General features: G+C 42.2%; 1 protein-coding gene across 4 annotated transcripts in view; it reads right to left on the bottom strand.

Moving 5' to 3' along the window:
* MTUS1 (microtubule associated scaffold protein 1) overlaps window positions 1–20,367 on the bottom strand; it is a 110,835-nt gene that overhangs the window by 17,206 nt on the left and 73,262 nt on the right. The window lies entirely within an intron of this gene.

The following is a 20,367-nucleotide window of genomic DNA, read 5'->3' as shown; positions in this document are numbered from 1 at the left end:
TAGGTGGCGCAAGTTACATCAGGGAACCTTAGGTCATTTAGGTATTGAAAAAAAATCTGCCTGCCATAATGTAATTCTAGATTCTGCCGCCATCTACTTTGGAGATTTTTGTGTGCGTCTCAGGACCCGTTTGCTGCATTCTCCATAATTTGAAACCAAATTATCCAATAGAGTCTCAATATAGTCAGAGCAGTTGTGCAGGAATTCAAGCACAGATCTTGCGCCAACAATGTCACTGAAAGATCTACTAGCAAGATTTGTGGTTCCCTCTTCCCTTAAACCAGAATAAGAAGCTCTGGCTGTACTGCAGCAACTGTGCAATCTTCTTGTCAGGCCTTATGCTTAAATGCACTTTTTTGGAACGAATAAATAAATTACCAAATGAATTGCCATCCAAATGCACTCGCATTAAAATCCTCAGCACTTAACAAAACTCTCAGCACAAATGTAGCAATTACCTACCTAAAAGCATATCCATTTAAGTGGATACAGGATAGTGACGATATTTAACACCAATCAAAATATTGGCAAGCACAAATAATTTGAAATGACATCTCAAATTTTTCATTTCCTATTAAAATGAGAAGCATTTGAAGAAAAACCCCTGAAGAAAGATTACTCTATTCATTGCTTTAAAGGGAACCTGTCAAAGCAAAATACCTACATGAAAAAATCTCAGCTGAAGTTGCTGTTCTGACTTGTTGTATGCATACTAGATAGGGGCAGGAATATCATGTGTAGTAAAGCAGATTAGAGTCAGTGCCACTGTCCCATAACAACAAGTAATCATGACACTGACAGCTTGAACATCAGATCTGCCTGTTAATAGAGCCTATATAGCGTATTCCACAGTACTAGATACAGAAGGAAATGCTGGAGCCGACACGTGCCATGAAAATTACAAAACAATCTGTGGCAATACCCATGGTCCTTGGGTATTGGCTCTAGAGTTATAAGAACCATTTTTGTGGGCACACAGTAAAAAATGTAAATACAGCTTTTAACATCGTATCTACATGGACGCAATTTGTGGTATTTTGCTGCCAGCCAATAACACTGGAGCATATGTCATTAGGGCCATAAATAGAATATTGATTTTGAATTATGCACAGGCTGGATTGTTCCTATTCACTTTCATTTCAGATAAAGCGTAAAGTAGTTTTGCTTGTTTTTGGCTTTGCATTACCGATTCTCTAAAGTAGATGTCAAGCAGTTAGCTGGCTTTGCTAAAAGATCAAAGATTATCATCTATAGAGAATTGTTTGCTCCATCTTACAAACCCAATTAACAAAATCAACCACGTTTACAAAATGTGTCCTATGTACTGCAAAGGATTATTCTAAGCCACATTAGTTACCCTTTAACCCTTACAGGCAGCATAGTCAACTTATATTTAAAGTCCTCCCCTGCGTAGAATATAAACTTCATCAGAATGAGCTCATTCTGCTGAAGTTTATATTCTATGCAGGGGAGAATAAACCTCTTACTAGGCCAATCTATTAAGGCAGACCCAAGACATAAGACTATGAACTATGAGTCCTGTGGAATTCTGCTCATACGGAACATTAGAAAATTCCACGTTGACCTTCAAGAACAAATACTGACTGGTCTTTCTGCCATCAGAACGCCTGTACAGACTTGAATATTTAAAGAATTTGTATAGGATAAAAACACAAAAAGGGGGTACATTTCTTGATGTACACACCAAAAACCTAAAAAAGGTTTTTACTTTACAAAATAAAATTAGTTGAAACCTACTTCATTCTATACAAGGCCAGAGGGCAACACTATTAAAATGATAAATATGTGCCCCTATTCCTAATACTCTTGTCCTAGTCCCTCTGGCTGTAAAAAAAAAAAAAAAAAAAAAAAGCTTGTGTAGATGGGCAAATTCAGCACCGTTCAATTGTATTCAGATTGCTTTTGAGATGCTTCAGACTATATATTGAGTGGTAAAGGGAAAAATGCAGTTCTGATAAAAACAAATGCACCAAAAATGCTTAAAGGGGTTGTATAAAGGTTCTTTTTTTATTTTCTAAATAGGTTCCTTTAACCACCTGCAATCCGGCTGCCGACTATTTACGGCCACAAGGTGGCTCTAATCTGCTGGGAGGCCGTCAATATATGGCCTCTGGGCACGCGCCGTGTCACACAGGTGCCGATGCGCGTGCCTGGCGGCCGCGATGTCCGCCAGGCACCCGCGATCGGCAGTCACAGAGCCAGGGACGTGGATCTTTGTGTGTAAACACAGAGATCCACGTCCTGTTAGGGAGAGGAGACCAATGGTGTGTCCCTTGTACATAGGGACAACAATCGGTCACCTCCCCCAGTCCGTCCCCTCCCCCCACAGTAAGAATAACCTAGCAGGGAACATATTTAACCCCTTGATCGCCCCCTAGTGTTAACCCCTTCCCTGCCAGTCACATTTATACAGTAATCGGTGAATTTTTATGTAAAAATGTGAATGGTCCCAAAAATGTGTCAAAGGTGTCCTATGTGTCCGCCGTAATATCGCAGTCGTGACAAAAATCGCAGATCGCTGCCATTACTAGTAAAAAGAAAAAAAAAATTAATAATTATATCCCCTATTTTGTAGGCATACGTTTGCACAAACCAATCACTATACGCTTATTGTGATTTTTTTTTTTTTTTTTACCAAAAATATGTATAAGAATACGTATCGGACTAAACTGAAATGTATTTATTTTTTTAAATGGGATATTTAAATTAGCAAAAAGTAAAAAATACTGTATTTTTTTCAAAATTGTCGGTCTGCTTATCGTGCAAAAAAATAAAAGCCGCACAGGTGATCAAATACGACCAAAAGAAAGCTCTATTTGTGTGAAAAAAAGGACGTAAATTTTGTTTGGGAGCCACATCGCACGACCACGCAATTGTCATTCAAAGCGTGACAGTGCCGAAAGCTAAAATTTCGCCTGGGCAGGAAGGGGGTATATGTGCCCAGTAAGCAAGTGGTTAAGCTAGTGCATTGTTGGTTCACTTACTTTTTCCTTCGATTTCCCTTATAAATGTTTTTTTTTTTTTATTGTCTGAATTTCTCACTTCCTGTTCCTCCTCAGTAAGCTGTTCTGGCTGACTAGCCCCCAGCCAGATGATGGGGTCAATCTTACTGAGGAAGAACAGGAAGTGAAAAATTCAGACAGACAAAGAAAAAAAAACATTTAGAAGGGAAATGGAAGGAAAAGGTAATTGAACCAACAATGCAATAGCTTAAATGAACCTATTTAGAAAATAAAAAACTAACCTTTACAATCCCTTTAAAGCTGGCTGGAGAACCAACAGGATGTCAGGATGTCACGAAGGGAACAAGTAAGCATAAACTGACTGGTCGAAATCAACCGAAAGACAAGAAAATCCAATCTGAACGCTCCCTTATCGTACCATAAACAGCCAGATTTGGTGAATGTTCTTTGATGCCATTATATCTTTTTTTTTTTTTTGGAGCAGGAGAGGAGTCATAATGGCCAAACATTACTTCATGCCCGAGTTAGATTTTAACATGGTTTCATTCCACTTCCCAAAAACTCTGGTAGGTAGAATTCCTCTGAAATTGGCTCTAGTGTGCATTAATGTGGATCTCAAATAGGATTGTGGGCTTATTCACAGAACAGGGAATGCCTCCATGCACTTCGCACTTAATGTGTTGGTGACATGTATTGTAAAAATTAAGTGCTAGCTATAAAATTCCTAATATGCCAATTTTGAATTTCCTAGAATTATTGTAGTTGTACTCAACATATTAAAACAGGTGTGCAAAGCATATAACATAAGTAAAGCTTTTATGAGCTGTTAGATGGGTCATATACCATGAAGACATTTAAATATGCAGTTTATTATTGCACAACAGGAAATATTTTATTTAAAAATGATAATTAGCACCTTGTACTCTTCCAGTCATGAGCATCACTAATAATCCATATAAGAACTTTTAACTATGAAAATTAAAGTAAGTGAACAGCAGTGGAGTTGCCCAAGCAAGCATGTGCTTTAATTTTCTAAACGCTAGAAGGCTGGCTAAAGATGGAATGTGATTCCCTGGGGCACTTGTTTCAATGCAAAGCCATCGCTATAAATTATATAGTTAAAGCAAACATTACCATGTTATACATGCTAAAACATGCCTGCTCAACGAAGGCAAAGGGTAAAGTGTATGGCAGCCCCTTGGAGCAACTTGCAGAAACACAAAGCTGCCACCCAGTTCATTCGCACAGCTAAGAACAGGTTGGCAGTTGCACTACGTTGTCTGCCCGTCATCCTTGGACAACGTTATAATGTAAGTACATTAGCAAGAGCTGATCGCCCTAAACTCTGCTGCCTGGATTTTGTCATGGAGAAGTCTTCCTAATTATCTTGTTAAACTACATTCACATTAGCCTACATTAGGGATTTATCCATTAGGCAGAATGAATCAAGGGAAACCGATAGTCATCACCATGCAGTACACAAAGTTCAAATAAGGATTTAAAACTGAAGATACGCAACACCTTTAAAACCAAACATATTGTGGATAAAATGCATGCTAACCAATGACGGCCCTACCTAATTAAGAGAACGGAATCTCCAGGTACAAATGACTCCCTTTCCTTGTGTATGTGGGCATGTAGAAAGTTCCAGTTATCAACCCATGTGCCAATATGGCCCAAAAGTTAGAGGCAATATGATGGAACAGATTTAACAACACATGTTGCAGTGGTACAGTGTGCCTTATGGAAAAACAGAACTTTTTGAGGGCCCGATTCTTCTGGAAAGATCTCACTGGATAGCCTTCAGGTTTATTTTGCTTACCAAAGGAAGTTTGGGCACATTTACTACCAAGTTTACTGGCTGTGCTATCTAGGTGGGTTGTCATCTTTTCGTCTCTAAAGCTGGCCAGAGACCGCGATTTTCCTTCTAAATGTTTTTTTTTTTGGTCTGAATTTCTCACTTCCGGTTTTTCTCACTTCCTGTAGCGGCAATAAAAGCATGAAAAATTTGACAGTCTGGCTGTACCCAAGCTGTCCATACATGGTTTGACTATCAGCTGGTCCCTGCTGAACTGGCCTTTAATTTGAACTGTCTATGGCCGGCTTAAAGCAGAACTAAACCAATTTAATTTTTTTGTAAAAAGCTAAATTTTCAGGACATGCTGGGAATGCAACTGCCATATTGTTTTTGCTCTCAACCAAAGCTTTATCCAATGACTGATCAAATGTGCAGCCTCATGTCAGTTAAAGATCAAACAGAGGCCAAGACGGCAGCTTATTTGGCTTAAAAAGAAGGGTTTAGTTCTGCTCTAAGGGTTCATGCACACCATGGGCAGAAATAATGCCAGAACCTAGGACAGAAAAATTATAAATAAATAATGCTCATAGTAGCTCATATTGCACAAGTGTTTATATGCAATTACTTTTACAAGTGTTTTTTGTAAAACACTCCCTTCTGCTCATTTGTCTATGAACACTTTTTCAGCCCAAAAACTCATATCAAAAATGCAAATCTGAAGTTTTTTTTTTTAATTCCCTCTGAAAATATGCCTGTAAACTCCCTAATGTGCATGGACACATAGGCTAACAGAGCTACTTCTACGGACTGAAAAAATGAATTGCAAAAATGTTAATACTCCGTGTGCATGGACCCCAATAGTGAATTCTCGGTTCCAAACCTGCACAACTGACAATGCTGTTGGTAAAGGGGTGCTACTCTCTTGGTAAGGATTTACATTTTATATATTTTCTAAAAATGAAAGTAGTAGGAACACCAACCCTGCTATGTTTGGAAGCGTTGAGCTGGAAACCATAGTAAAGAGATCTCACTGCTGGAATTAAGAAATACGAGAATCTGTTAGATGGCTCAGGCTATACCCATAGGCAAGTTATCACTTTTGGGTAAAATAATTAAACCTTGCCATGATATAAACTTTGCTTTATGAAAGGAGACCAATTTCTAAAAAAAAAAAAAAAATCAAAGTTTTCTGTTCTGCAATACCAAATTGGTTTTGGAAATGAAAATAACTTGAAAGCGGCACACAGCATGCATACAATCATAACAAGGACATACTATAGATGGCATACTTGAAATAACACCAGTTTCCACACAATGTTGAAACCGCTACATACCATACATATCTGTGAATAGACATTTCACATCAGATTGCTACTGTTTAACTTCAATAAATGCTGTGCATTTATGTGCAGTACTGAGAACCACTTCACACAAATGTGATATGCATCTTTCAGGACAAAGTCGCTTTCTACATTTGTAATTTTTGCTAAAAAGTGCCAGTGAAGACCAGCAAACCATTATTGGTTTCTAAGCACCCAATCAGGGTGACCACAAACATTTTTACCAGCGTCCCCAAGACTGGATTCTTGAAATCATAGGCCATCTAGACCATCACCCTTTGTCAGGTTTGGGTTGTTTAAGGCCAAGCTAAGGCTTGATATAAACTTTGACAACCAAAATAGATGGCCCATTGCTTGCTTTATTGGACTGTCTCTGAAGCAAGAGGCTGGATAATCTCTGGCAGTAAGAGGAGCTTCTTAATGCCCATATTTTTCCACTTGAGGTACATCTTCCTGTAAGTGCTTCAAATCCTACATTCTTTAAAGGCTGAAAACAGAGTGCATAAACAACTCAACTTTTGTTCTTACAGACAGACCTACCCATCTATGGACAGGCTAACACTAAAGCGCATTCATAAAGTATTTAGAACCCCTTCATTTTTTATGTTGCAGACAGAAATTACAGTTGTTTAAAGTCATTTTCATTTCGCAATAATCTACACTTAGTACCCTATGACGACAATGTAAAATCAGAATTTTAGAAATGTTTGCAAATGTATCAAAAAATAAATGCTGAAATATCACATTAGCATAAGTATTCAGACCCTTTGCAATAACACTTAAAACTTGGCTCAGGTGCCTCCCATTTCTCTTGAACATTGCTGAGATGTTTCTACACCTTGATTGGAGATCAGTGGTAAATTAAATAGATTGGACACAATTTGGAAAGGCACACACATCTCTAAAAAAAAGTCCTCGCAGCTGACAATGCATAACTGTTTTAGAGCAAAAGCCATTGAGGTCAAAAAGGAACTGCGTGCAGAGCTCAGAGACAGAATTATTGCAAGGCAAAGATCTGGGGAAGGCTACAGAAAAATTTCACTGCAGTTCCCAAGAGCACAGTGGCCTTCATAATTCCCAATTAGAAGACGTTTAGCACAACCAGGACTCTTTCAAGACCCAAACTGAGAAATGGGAGAAGGGCCTTAGTAAGAGGTGAACGAGAACCCAATGGTCACTCTGACTGAGCTTCTGAGATGAGACAATATTCCAGAAGAACCACCAGCAATGTAGTCCCCCACCGATGTAGATTTTATGGCAGAATGGCTAGACGAAAGCCTCTTCTTGTGGAAAACACATAAAAGCCTGCTTGGCGTTTGCAAAAAAGCACCTGAAGGACTGACTGAGCAACAAGATTCTCGGGTCCGATGAAACCAAGATTGAACTGTTAGGCCTCAATTCTGTTATGTCTAGACGAAACCAGGCACCACTCACCACTTGCCACCCCAATAGTGAAGGATGGTGGTAGCAGCATCATGCTGCAGGGGTGTTTTTTTTAGCAGCAGGGACTAGGAGACTGGTCAGGATTGAGAGAAACCTGAATGAAGCAAAGAACAGAGATCCTCAATTAAATTCTGTTCCACAGCGCTCAGGACCTCAGACTGGGACAAAAGTCCCACATTCCAATGCGACAACGAGCCTAGGTACACAGCCAAGATAACAGACGTGGTTTAGGGACAAATGTCCTAGCGTCTCCCAGCCAGAACCCCGACTTGAACCCTATTAAACATCTCCGGAGAGACCTGAAAATGCCTGTCTACAGACGGTCCCCATCCAACCTGATTGAGCTTGAGAGGATTTGCAAAGAATAATGGCAGAAAATCCCCTTGTGCAAAGCTTGTCGTGTCATACCCCAAAAAGACTTGAGGCTGTAGTAGGGATCGACCAATATCGTTCTTTCGGTGCCGATATACAGATATTTCAGCCACCTCTCCTGCCGACAGCCGATATTTTGTACATTTAAAAAAAAAATTATTGGTGTCACAAGGAATGTAAACATCCCTTGTGACAGTAATAGGCATGTGAGAGGTACCCTTTATGGAGAGATCGAGGGTCTATAAGACCCCAAACCCCTCCTCTGTACTTCAAAGTATTTAAAACGTTAAGATCTGCATTTTTTAATACTTTATTTTTTTACACTGGCGCCTTTAAGATGCCAGTAATCCAGGAAGTGATGCCATGACATAGCCTTCGGATTACTAGAGCCGAGACCTGAACAAAGCATCAGCTTTGTTCGGGTCTTCGGCCAGCCGGTGGATGTGCCAGCTGGTTGCTCATGGGACAGGAGAGCCCCAGCGAGCGGTGGAAGATATGGGGGGGACGGAACATTCCCTCTCGCTGCTGACCGTCCGCTCTAAAGAACGGTACCGGGGTGATGCATGCAGCTGCATGCATCACCCCAGTAAAAGCCCCTTGAAGCAATATCGGTCAGTTTTTTTACCAATATGTCCAATGTGAAAATCGGCCGCACCGATAATCAGTCGATACCTAGGCTGTAGTAGCTGCCAAAAACGCATCAAGAGTAAAGGGTCCAAATGCGCAAGTACATGCGATATTCTAGTTTTTTTTTAAAAGTGAATACTTTATGAACGCACTGTATAACTAGCCAATAAATATGAAGGGAACCTGTCAGATTCAACCACATTAATCATACAACCTGACATTTTGGACCCATCATACTTACGATCAACAATTTGATACACAAAGCATTTCTAGAAAAAGTATGTGCACTTGAACCTATATTCTGAAGACCATCCAGGAAAAATGCTAAAGCAGAATCACATTTACATTAACCTGAACACTGCTGTATGTTATGGCCAATTTATAACCAGTGAAACAACTGCTTTAAATACAACTCCTTTTTCTTTGCAAGGCCTAACATATCAATTTATTAAAGCCTGGCACATGCAATTTCCTTAACTTAATTGTATTCTGTTGTTACAAGCAAAACAAATCAGGAAAAAGGATGTCAGTGGAGGTCAGATGGGTATTGCTTTCACCTCACTGGCCCTCTCTGTGTCTGGCTGTAGCTGAATTAATGACCTTGATGTCACCGACTGTTACATCACAGTTAGTAAAGCTATCCAAGCAAAAGCCCACAAAAAGCCACAACAAAAAGAATCTTCGAGTGAACATTCACTCAGTGTAGCTAGTATTGGCTAGCCAATTAAAATAAGTGCTTTAGACAAATAAATGTGTCACTTCAGAACCAATTTGCAGATTTAAATAAAACCGACATTGATTTAGGCGTGTGGGGACAAAGTGAACATTGCAATACTAACTTCAAGGCTCCATGCACACCAGCTGAAAAAAAAATCAGCAGCTTACGGATTTTTTTAAAAATTTTTTTTACTAGAAGCAAATAGTGTTATTATATGTGTATGCACACCATTTTAGTCCAGAAGTGTTTTTGAAGATTCTGCTTCTAGGAGTAGAATTTTTATTTTTGTGTTTTTGAAAGCAATTTGCCAGCAGAAAAAAATGCTAAAACGTTTCCAACTGCTGCTAAAATACTGGCACAAAAACGCTATGGGTGTTTTTTGCCCCTTTTTTTTAAGCTTATAGCGTGCATGAGCCTTAGACCTCATTTATTAAAAATACATTACAGAAAACACACAAAACAAACTGCATTAAAATTCATTAGCAATTCACAAATATGCCTTGAAGCAAAGACACTGCACTATGACACACCGCCTCTTTCATTATTACGCTACTTTGTCAATTATTGGAGCGTGACCCATGGGTCCCTCATTTTAAGTATATTATTATCTTGATACATAGGTGGTGTGTTGTCTTTGCTTCAAGGCATATTTGTGAATAGCCAATGAATTGTAATGCAATTTGTTTTGCATGTTTTCTGAAATAAATTTATTTTTAAATTTATACCTGTGTTATGCAGTACCACTGTGTGGCGATATGATCCCTAATCACTTAGACCTCATTTAGACTTGCTTTGCTGTCTGAAGCACAATCTGTTTGGATCGCTCTTCAAACAATAGCCAGGCGGTGGTTTTCCTCCTTATCGCCAGTTTTAACCCCCAATTATTGGACAACCAAGCCTAGGTTAACTAAGCCTAGGATTTGTGCGATGAGGAAACCAGCATGATTACGCCAGTTCTGGCATCGCATCTCTCCCGCAGGCGGTTCACACTGCATTCTGCGAACCACTGCAGGTGTCAATACATTGTTAATGACACCTCCAGATTGGTTCACAGATCACAGTGAACTGTGAACTCGCACAGGATTGGACTGCACAGGCGAGAACACCCATGCAATCTGATTTCAGCGCAGGGGGAAAAGGTCCCTGCGCCTTTTTTGTGCAAATTCAATGCAAGTTTAGCCATACAACTGTAATTCTGAACTTGCATTGCAAAGACATCGAATGCGATGGGCCCCGCAGTGCGGGTGAGAATCGCATGCGATGTCTGTTTGCACAAATGTGAACCTAGGCTAAAGGTGGAAAAAGTTCAGAAATTATATTTTTTACATCACAAAAACCTGACATTTTAACAGGGGTGTGTAGACTTTATAGCCACTGTACCCATGTATATTACTTAGAAATGGCAACATAAATTCATCTTTATCTAGTACACTGGAACACAATGAAAAAACATTAACTGAACCTCATACAGTGCTCCACTAGATGCAAGGGCACTTTTACAGATGACATTGAGAAATTATGCAATTATGTCCACTTTGGAAACCGAACACCAAAATGAACAGGCTAAAACAGTTTCCAGTTGGTAAAAAAGTAGTTGCTTGCATAAAAAAAGCTACAAAGCAGCCAAAAAAAATGTAAATACAGCTCAGGACAGGAAAATCTGATATCTTCAAAGTGCCATCCAGAACAATCTATATTTAGTTTTCACTTCGAGGAGATGAGAATGTAGATTAGAGTTCCTAAACTTGGCTAGAGTAGGCATAAACTTGACACTGGCTCCATTATAAAGCTGGCGACAGTGAGAGCTCCTAGCACTGTACTGCTCCTGGCACCCCTCAGTGCCCTGGCACTTTATACCTTGCTCCATATATAGATTTCTGGTAATCTACTCATATGGGACGACACTGTGGGAGATGGACAATGCATACAATGAAACAAACTCAAATACTAAGATATAGATATAATTCCAAGAACAAGAATTCCAAGAATTGATGATGCAAGAAGCCTCTGTGGTCCGTACAGAAAGAGCCCCAGCACACCCATCATTTGGTAATGCTAGCTGGGGTCTGAAAAAGCCCACACACACTTAAAAACATGTATATTGGTCAAAGAGCATCTAATGTGCATTATTGGGCTGGAGATGAGTAGTCCGTTTCTTAGGTGCAGGGCAATACTGAATTAAATCAAGCCAGCCATAAGCCGTTTGAATCTTAGCCAGTTCAGCAGGACCCGGCCAAGATTCAAACCATGCATGGGCAGGCTGCATGTACCAAGTTGATCAACTTCGGTACAACCAGCCTGGCGGATTTACACGTGTTTATCGCTGCTATAGCCACTAACCATAATCACTGTCTTCTCCTGGCAGGGCAGCTTCCCCTGTCAGCCACGGCACCGGGAGAACACAATGCCTCGGCAGGATGGCTTCCTCTGTCAACACTGATGAAGGAATCATGCAAATCTTTTTCCTGCAACCAGTGGGTGCAGGAAAGAAATCCACACCATCCATGGCCTGCCTTATGGTGCCTGAAATTGTAGACATTGGACAGGTGTCTGTGCAGGTTTGTGTACATGAAAAAAAAAAAGTGGTGGATCTGCTGGTGGTGGCTGTCTTCTGGGAACCAACAGTAATTGGCAGTAAAAATCCATCCCGTCTAATTGACTGTTCCCTGCCTGGGAAACATTGGTCAGGATAATGGAGAAGCCCTACAAAAGGCAAGTTCCTCTGATCAGACTAATTACAGCAATGCGATTAGTCTCCAATTTCTGCAAGAAGTTCTGTAGTCAGCATTATAAAGTACTTTTGGAAATGTGATTGAAAATACTGACAGAGTCCTTTTTTTAAAGCAGGCCATGCATGGAGTGAAATTCGTCCAGTTCAGCATGGACCAGCAAAGATTTGATCCATGTATGGGCAGGCTGATTGTCTCCAAGTCGATCCATTGATCAAGCTGGGCACAACCAGTCTGTCAGATATTTACATGCAAATAGGCCGGCCATACACTGAGCAAATTTCTTTCCTGCAGCCACGAGGTAGGCAGGGGGAAGCAGTGTCTGCTGGGAGAAGACAGTGATCATCATTAGCCGCTAAAGCAGCCGCTACTAGTGATAATTTTAAAGAATCTGGCAGGCCGGCTGTACACCCAAGTTGATCGATCGAATTGGTACATTCAGCCTGCCCATTAACAGTTTCAATCCTGCTCCTGCTGAGCCGGCCAAGATTCGAACCATGTATGGCCGGCCTTACTGCCTTCAATTGTGTTAGAAGGAAAATCAAATCTACGGGCTGCCTAATCTACATCATCATGTTTCAATAAAACCTTTGCTGACTCCGCATACGAGTCTAGTTGCTTGGCCATCATGGTGATTGACAGGTTTCGGAATTTCTGACTTTCTAATCTGCATATACGTTTCATGTCAATGACAAACTAATAAAGCCAGTGAGCAAGTGTAATGACCAGACAGAAGGTGGTCAGTGAGGGCAGCCTTTATTCTTCTCAGGATAGTTTACCTTTACACATACTGTACAATCAAGTGCAGTGGTCTTCATCCAGTGGCTAGGTGTGCTACTTCCAGTCTAGCGCCTGCTAGTGGCAAAACATACATCATACCACTTTTTTTCCTACACTTTTTCACACACCCATTCTACCTATATAGACCATGGAAGTCAGCAGTCACCAAGTGCCGATATATTACAAAGGCAGAATGACCTTTCAGTTTCATGATAAGCAGCTTACACAAACATCTTGCTTTCCCACAACTGCAGAAAGTAAACACTGGAAACTGTAGCAAATGTAAACCATATACAATGCTAGCTGCAGCTTTTCTTCCCATCTCAGAATAGCCACTTCTTTATTTTAGGCCTGTGTAGGTATTTCCAGGCATTTCCCCAATGCTTTGCTATGGGTGGAAAATATTCGGTCATGGTTTTTTTTTGTATGTCTTTAAAATTGTGAGAAGGTCATATGGAAACAATATTGTCTTGTAGATAAGAACTGTTCCATCTCCTACAGGTTCAGTCGTTCTACAACCAAGAGCCAGGATTTAGCAAGATATATACTTTGTGCTGTCCACTCACAGCCACATCCAGCAAGATATCACACCCCCCCCCACCTTTTTTTTTTTTACATGGAACAAAAACTATTTTAAGGCTTAAAAAGACCAGCAGCAACAACATGAGTAGGGTTAAAAGAAACCAGAACAATACAAGGCTAGCGTTCCTAAACATAACTACTGGAAATAAGGAGGGGGGGGTTAAACGTACTACAAAAAAGGTACATTAGGCACATGTGAGTCAATGGAGGAAGCTTTATGAAGTCCCTCCACAGTACAAAGGCAACAAGTGCAATGAACCAAGACGAACATGAAAGACACATACCCAATCTTCAACACCAAGCTATTTTCTAGGTTACAAATCAAAACGATGCCAATGCCAACACTTCCCAATAAGAGCACGGGCAACAAATAGAACATAAAAATTAAGTATATAAACATTTACCGATATGGCAAAGTATGTCCATCTTCTCCTAGGTAAATAATTGCTATCCAGACACTGACTGACTTGTCTGCAGACATGTATGTACTTCAAGGTTTGTGGACATTTTAATCTGATGTGCAACCGAGATAAAAAGTGAAGAGGGCAGCCACTTTAGTAGCCTTGGGGTAAGTATGTGAAGGACTAAAGCCTTCAGGTTTGTACAAATATTGTTTACAACAATTTCACAAATAAATGCATACATTTTATGCTGACCATAGGATGGCGCAAATTTGAGCCATAGGTGACCCTGTCAGCACCACCCAGGCCAACAAACTGGGCAATACGTTTTCAACCAGGACTTCTTCATTTACAAAACAGTGACTACAGGCAGTCGGGTGTAGTCACAGTGAGTATTCTGACAGCCATTAAAGGGGTCGTATGCATTAAGGTGAAAAAACACCTCGCAGTCACAGGCCCCCGTTTTACTTACCTGAGCCCGTTCATCTCCTCTGCGGGGACACGCTGTTCCTCTCTTCACAAGGTCCCAGCTCTTGATTGGATAGATTGATAGCAGCAAAGCCATTGGCTCTTGCTGCTGTCAATTAAATCCAATGACGTGGGCACAGGTGCCGAGTTCGGCATTCATGCCTGTGGATGCAAATGCTGGACTCGGGAGCAGGCCCTCAAGATAACCCCCTCGGGAGAGTGCTTCTCCTAGGGGTTATCTGATGCGGGGAGGAGCCACGAGAGCCGCAGAGGGACCCCAGAAGAGGATGTTTGGGGCCACTCTGTGCAAAACAAGCTGCACAGTGGTGGTATACGTTTATTTAAAAAAAAAAAAATTATCCTTTACAATCCCTTTTCCGTTCCATCCACACTATTTAGAATGGATGGGAAAACCTACTGATCTCTCTCAGACAACAGAGCTGGATGAGTAAGATCTTTATGCAAGGGCCTGCCTGACTGCATACAATTTAAAAGTATTCAAGTTTGCCCTCATATTAGGAGGTTTTAGTGAATCTAAAAAGGACATTCGACTGTAAGCTACTTCAAGAAGAGGGACGAATATTAATAACTCTGCCTCTGTGGCACTAGAGCTCTTGAAAGGACCTGGTTTCCTTACAATTTTATTCCATACTCCTTACTTTCGATATCCAAATTTGACTCCAATAGTGCTTCCTACTTTCACTCAAAACTCTTCTTTGGGATACTACATTTAGCCATCACAATTGTTAAATGTAGCTATTACTTCTATAGTTCATTATTTATCTTAAATTTTCCATTCTTCATTTATCAACTCTTCTTCCATATCACCCTATGTAAGGCAGTTGGAATGTGGAAAGGGTTTATAGTCCAAACCAGAGGAGCAGTCCAAGAGGACCCAGTTGCTCCTCCATAGATACACCAATCAGCCTTAACTTTACGATCGCCTACCTAATAATCGAGTAGGTTCCCCGTTTGCCACCTAAACCGCTCTGACCCCTCAAGGCATGGATGTCACTAGACCTCCAAAAAGGTATGCTGTGGTATCTGGCACCAAGCCTTCAGAAGCAGATTTCTTACATCCTGCTGCCATTAGACCCCTTTAACATTGGAGCGGTTTGCAGGCGCTATTGTGCTAAAAAAAGCGCCTGCAAACAGACCTTAAACAGCCGCTGCGGTGTCTCCAGTGTGAAAGCCCAGAGGGCTTTCACACTGTAGCGGTGCGCTAGCAGGACGGTAAAAAAAAGTCCTGCTAGCCACATCTTTGGAGTGGTGTGTATACTGCTCCTGCCCATTGAAATCAATGGGACACCGCGGCGATACCGCCGGCAATGCGCCCCTGCAGAGGTGCTTTGTGGCGATTTTTAACCCGCTAGCGGTCGAATAGCGTCACAATATTGGTGGTAAAGCGTCGCTAAAAATAGCGGCGCTTTAGTGCCGACGCACCTCCCACCCCAGTGTGAAAGGGGCCTAAGGGAATACCTTTTCCATATTGGGGTGTACTTGGGCACCAACGTTAGGTAGGTAGTATGTGTCAAGTGGCATCCACATGAATGTCAGGACCCAAAGTTTTCCATCAGAACATTGCCCAAAGCACACTTCCTCTGCCAGCTTGCCCTTTTCCCCACAGTGTATCGTGGTGCCATAACTTTCCCAGGTAAGCTACGCGCAAGCACCCAACCATCCACAATATGTAAAAGAAAAATGCAATAATCAGACCAGACCACCCTTTTCCAATGCTTCATGGTCCAGTTCTAATGCTCACATGCCCATTGTAGGCGCTGTAGACACAGATCAGCATGGGCACTATGACCCTCAGACAACAAACTGCAATGACAAATTTTGTCAACACATCAACTTCAGCGCCATGTTTACCTGCTGCCTGACATATCGACTTTCAGATGCCATTGTAACAGGATAATGAATGTTATTCAGTTAAACCATCAACGGTCATAAAAGGTATGGCCGATTGGTGTATAGTACAGTTAGTGAACATTACCACTCTAAGAAAGTGTGTTACTGGCAGGATCACCAGGTAAAAAAAAAAAAAAAGAAGAACTGCAATACATTAAAGCTTTGCTTTTGGGTTTAGGTATGCTTTAGGACAGAGGTGGGCAAACTACGGCCCGCGGGCCGTATACGGCCCGGCGGACCTTTTAATCCGGCCCCCGGGCGGATCGCTAGAAATCTGAATTTGAAGTCTGAATTTGCAGCCGAAAGAATTGCGGGTGTTAGCCGCACCTCTTTCCCGCCCCCCCGCTGGTGCAGCCGAAGAAACCCGTGGGTGTTAGCCGCACCTCCTTTCCCGCCCCCCCGCTGATTCAGCCGAAGAAGCCATTGGAGCTGGCCACGCTTCCTTTCCCGCCTCCCGCTGACGGCATTCCCAGCCGCCCGTCACCACGTGGAGTGAGTGTCCCCGAATTCAAAAAAGTCCCCCAATTCCCGCCAAGTAATGACCCGGTCCCGACTCCTCACCTCACACTGTGCACACTGCACAGGCTGCTGTAGGAGACCTGAGACGGCCGAGGACTGCAGGCAGCAAAACACTGACAGGACAGAGATTTCATCATCATCATCATCAGGTACTTGCTTGTGGGGATGCTGGCAGCAATTGATGGCACACTGGCAGCAATTGATGGCACACTGGTGGCACACTGACAGCAATTGATGGCACACTGGCAGCAATTGATGGCACACTGGCACCAATTGATGGCACACTGGCACCAATTGATGGCACACTGGCACCAATTGATGGCACACTGGTGGCACACTGGCAGCAATTGATGGCACACTGGCAGCAATTGATGGCACACTGGCAGCAATTGATGGCACACTGGCAGCAATTGATGGCACACTGGCAGCAATTGATGGCACACTGGTTTATGTATGTCTTAGTGATTGATTAACATCACAACTTCATTGATTTGAAATTGATACCCTTATTTTTTGTATGATTTTTGCTTTTGCTCATCACTGCCACACACATGCAGCCATGCATTGCACGTGTGTGGCAGTAATGAGCAAAACTAAAAATCATACAAAAAAAAAGCTATCAATGAAGTTGTGATGTGAATCAATCACTAAGACAATAAGACATACATAAACCATAATTTATGACACGGCATACATTGTCGTTTGGCAGGACTTTATGGGGACAATGTCTGCAGTCTCTGATCCTCTCTGGTATCATGTGCGCAGTCTCTGATCCTCTCTGGTATCATGTCCGCAGTCTCTGATCCTCTCTGGAAATTTTCACTAATATGAGTCACAAATGTTTTCTTGTAAGGCAACCTCACTTTTTCATTGTTTAACTATAACAAGTACTCGTACCAGTTGTCCAACAATGATATTTACTGCTTTTTATAAAGAAATACAATTGATTTTATGCAGTATTGAGTTTAGCCTTTTGGCCCGGCCCTCCAAAATATTTTTAGTTTCTCATGTGGCCCCATCGAAAAAATAATTGCCCACCCCTGCTTTAGGATAACAAAAGGCACAAGACGACCTTTGCCCAGTCAGGCTGCTTTTAGCCAGATAACTCGATTGTGTACTTGTCGGTGGCCAAGAGTAGACACTCTTGAAGGTTCATTATTAGAAGACACTATAGAATTGTTTTCAGCCAACCACCTTTATTTACCCATGAAATAAGGTCTCTGTAGATGCCAATACGCACACAGGTGACACATACTCAAACTGATTTGCAGGCATTTGAACCAATGATGGTCAGCATTAGTTTATTCCTACATTTTTGTACACAGATTCCAAGTTCATTACAGAACTGAGGACAGTCTGACCAGTTCTGACAACTGCATAAAAACAATACATTCCTGGCATGAAATTAGCAGATTTGTGTAATTAAGGCTCTGCTTCCAAATACCTGGTGTTCAATCTTATTCAGTGGAAAATCCAGCATCCCTCTTGCAGAAGCAGAAAATACGTTTACTTAAGTTTTATGAAATGGGTTTAGACAGGCACTGACTTCACTTTATAGATGGGGCTGGAAAAGCACAAACCCATTTCTAAGGCAGTAAGATAACTGCCAGGAATCTGATGAACCCGGGGTCAGCCAACAGGCTCTAGAGAAATTCGCAACTCCCGAGTTTCCATGGGAATCTGCCTCAGGGGAAAAACCATTTACAACACTTTCAAAAACTTTAACTCTTTGCAGAAAAAAAAAAAAAGAAAAAAAGAAGATGAGACAGTGAAGATCTGAGAACACAATACATGAAAGACCATGATTTTATCAGGCAACCAGTTCAAAAACATGGCCATAGAATGGCAAATCTCCACAAGACAAAAGCTTTGAGAACTTCCTATTGTTGACAACACCTCTGAATACAGGGAGTAGACGTGAGTGTTCTGTTGCAAGCTGGTCATAGATGGTTGAAATCTTGGCGGATTCAGCAGAAACTGGCTAAGATTCGAACTATGTATGGGCAGGCTGATTGCACCCAAGTAGATTCATCAATTGACTTGGGTACAGCCAGCATGTCAGATTTTTCATGCAATTTATGCCAGTGGCTATAGCCGCTAGCAATATTGTGTGTTCTCAATAAACATTGATTAAACATAATGGCCATAGCAGGTCACACCCAGAATCGCTAGCACCGATATCTCCTTAATAAAGTCCTTCATCAATACAGGAAACTGCCAGGTGGTTTAACTTTAGCATCTGCCAAAAAAACTAAATATCACTTTTGGGTAGACTTCGATATTACCTGTATAGTTTGAACCTTAAAGCAGAGGTCCTGCAAAAAAAAAATATTAAAAACCAGCAGCTACAAATACTGCAGCTGCTGACTTTTTAATAACTGGACAATCACCTGTCCAGCGCGCCCGCGATGTCGGCAGCAGAAGACGAGAAATCGCTCGTCTCTCTGCTACCCCCGCCACCATCCTTGGTGAGGAAATCAGGAATTGAAGTCTTGCGGCTTCACTGCCCGGTTCCCTACTGCGCATGCGTGAGTAGCGTGGCACATTTCCAGTGGTCCCCGCTGTCTCCTGGGACTAGTGTGTTTCCCAGAAGGCAGCAGGGGGGGGGGGGGGGGAGTGGTGTGTCTCTCCCCAAAGTGGGTGCAGATAACTATTATACAGGTATCTGCACCCCCCCCCCCTGAAAGGTGCCAAATGTGACACCGGAGGGGGGGGGGGGGGGGGGGGGGGGGGGGGGGTGGGAGGGTTCCGAAAAGCAGAAGTTCCATTCTTGGGTGGAACTCCGCTTTAAGCCCAGGTTCACACTGGGCTGTGGGAGTGAAGCAGGGTTGCCAACTTTCAGTAAATTTACGAACAGTATGTAAAATCCCTAATTTTTATATCTGTCCTTGAATGTTCATTGCGGACATATAGGCTGCACGTCTGACATTAATGAACAAATACAACAATTATCGATTTTACAAACTGTTTGTAAATTGACTGAAAGTTGGCAACCCTGGAGTGAAGCCAGGTGAGTTCAGTGTCTGTCCTGATTTCGGCCACGATTACAGAGACATCTGTGTAGGTATCCCAAAATCGCAAAAAGTAGTACAAAACTACTTTTTGAAATCTGAGGCGCTGCAGATGCAGCGTCGCACTGATTAGGACAGTGCCATTTCCGGCAAATGCTGCCAATTTGACATGCCAAATTGCACCAGTGTGAACCAGGGCTAAAGTGGAGTTCCACCCAAAAGTGGAGCTCATTGGATTCCCCCCCTCCGGTGCCGCAATTGGCAACCTTCTGGGGGGGCGCACAGGATACCTGCCTTTGACAGGTATTATTTCCCACTTCCGGGAGCCTCAGCCGCAGATATTGATGTCATGGCTGGGGCTCCCTCCTCCGGCCGCCGGGCCAGTAGGAGAGAGAAGCGGGCCTCGCACTTGTGCAGTAGGGTTCCCGGCATGAAGCCAAAAGGCTACACTGCCAGGTACCCTTACCCGCAATGGCATGCACCTGACAGTTGATGGAAACATCAGCTTGCGTGTCGACATCGCTGGACTCCAAAACAGGCAAGTGTCCCATTATTAAAAGCCAGCAGCTGCAGTATCTGTAGCTGCTGTTTTTACATTTGGGGGGGGGGGGGGGGGGGGCGCAACACCGCTTTAATCTTGCAAAGAAACATAACCAAGTAGTTTAGTATACTAAAGAAAAAGAG

This window comes from Rana temporaria, chromosome 1, assembly GCF_905171775.1.
Source record: "Rana temporaria chromosome 1, aRanTem1.1, whole genome shotgun sequence".
Taxonomy (NCBI): Eukaryota; Metazoa; Chordata; class Amphibia; order Anura; family Ranidae; genus Rana; species Rana temporaria.
This window is presented reverse-complemented; position numbering and strand designations above follow the sequence as displayed.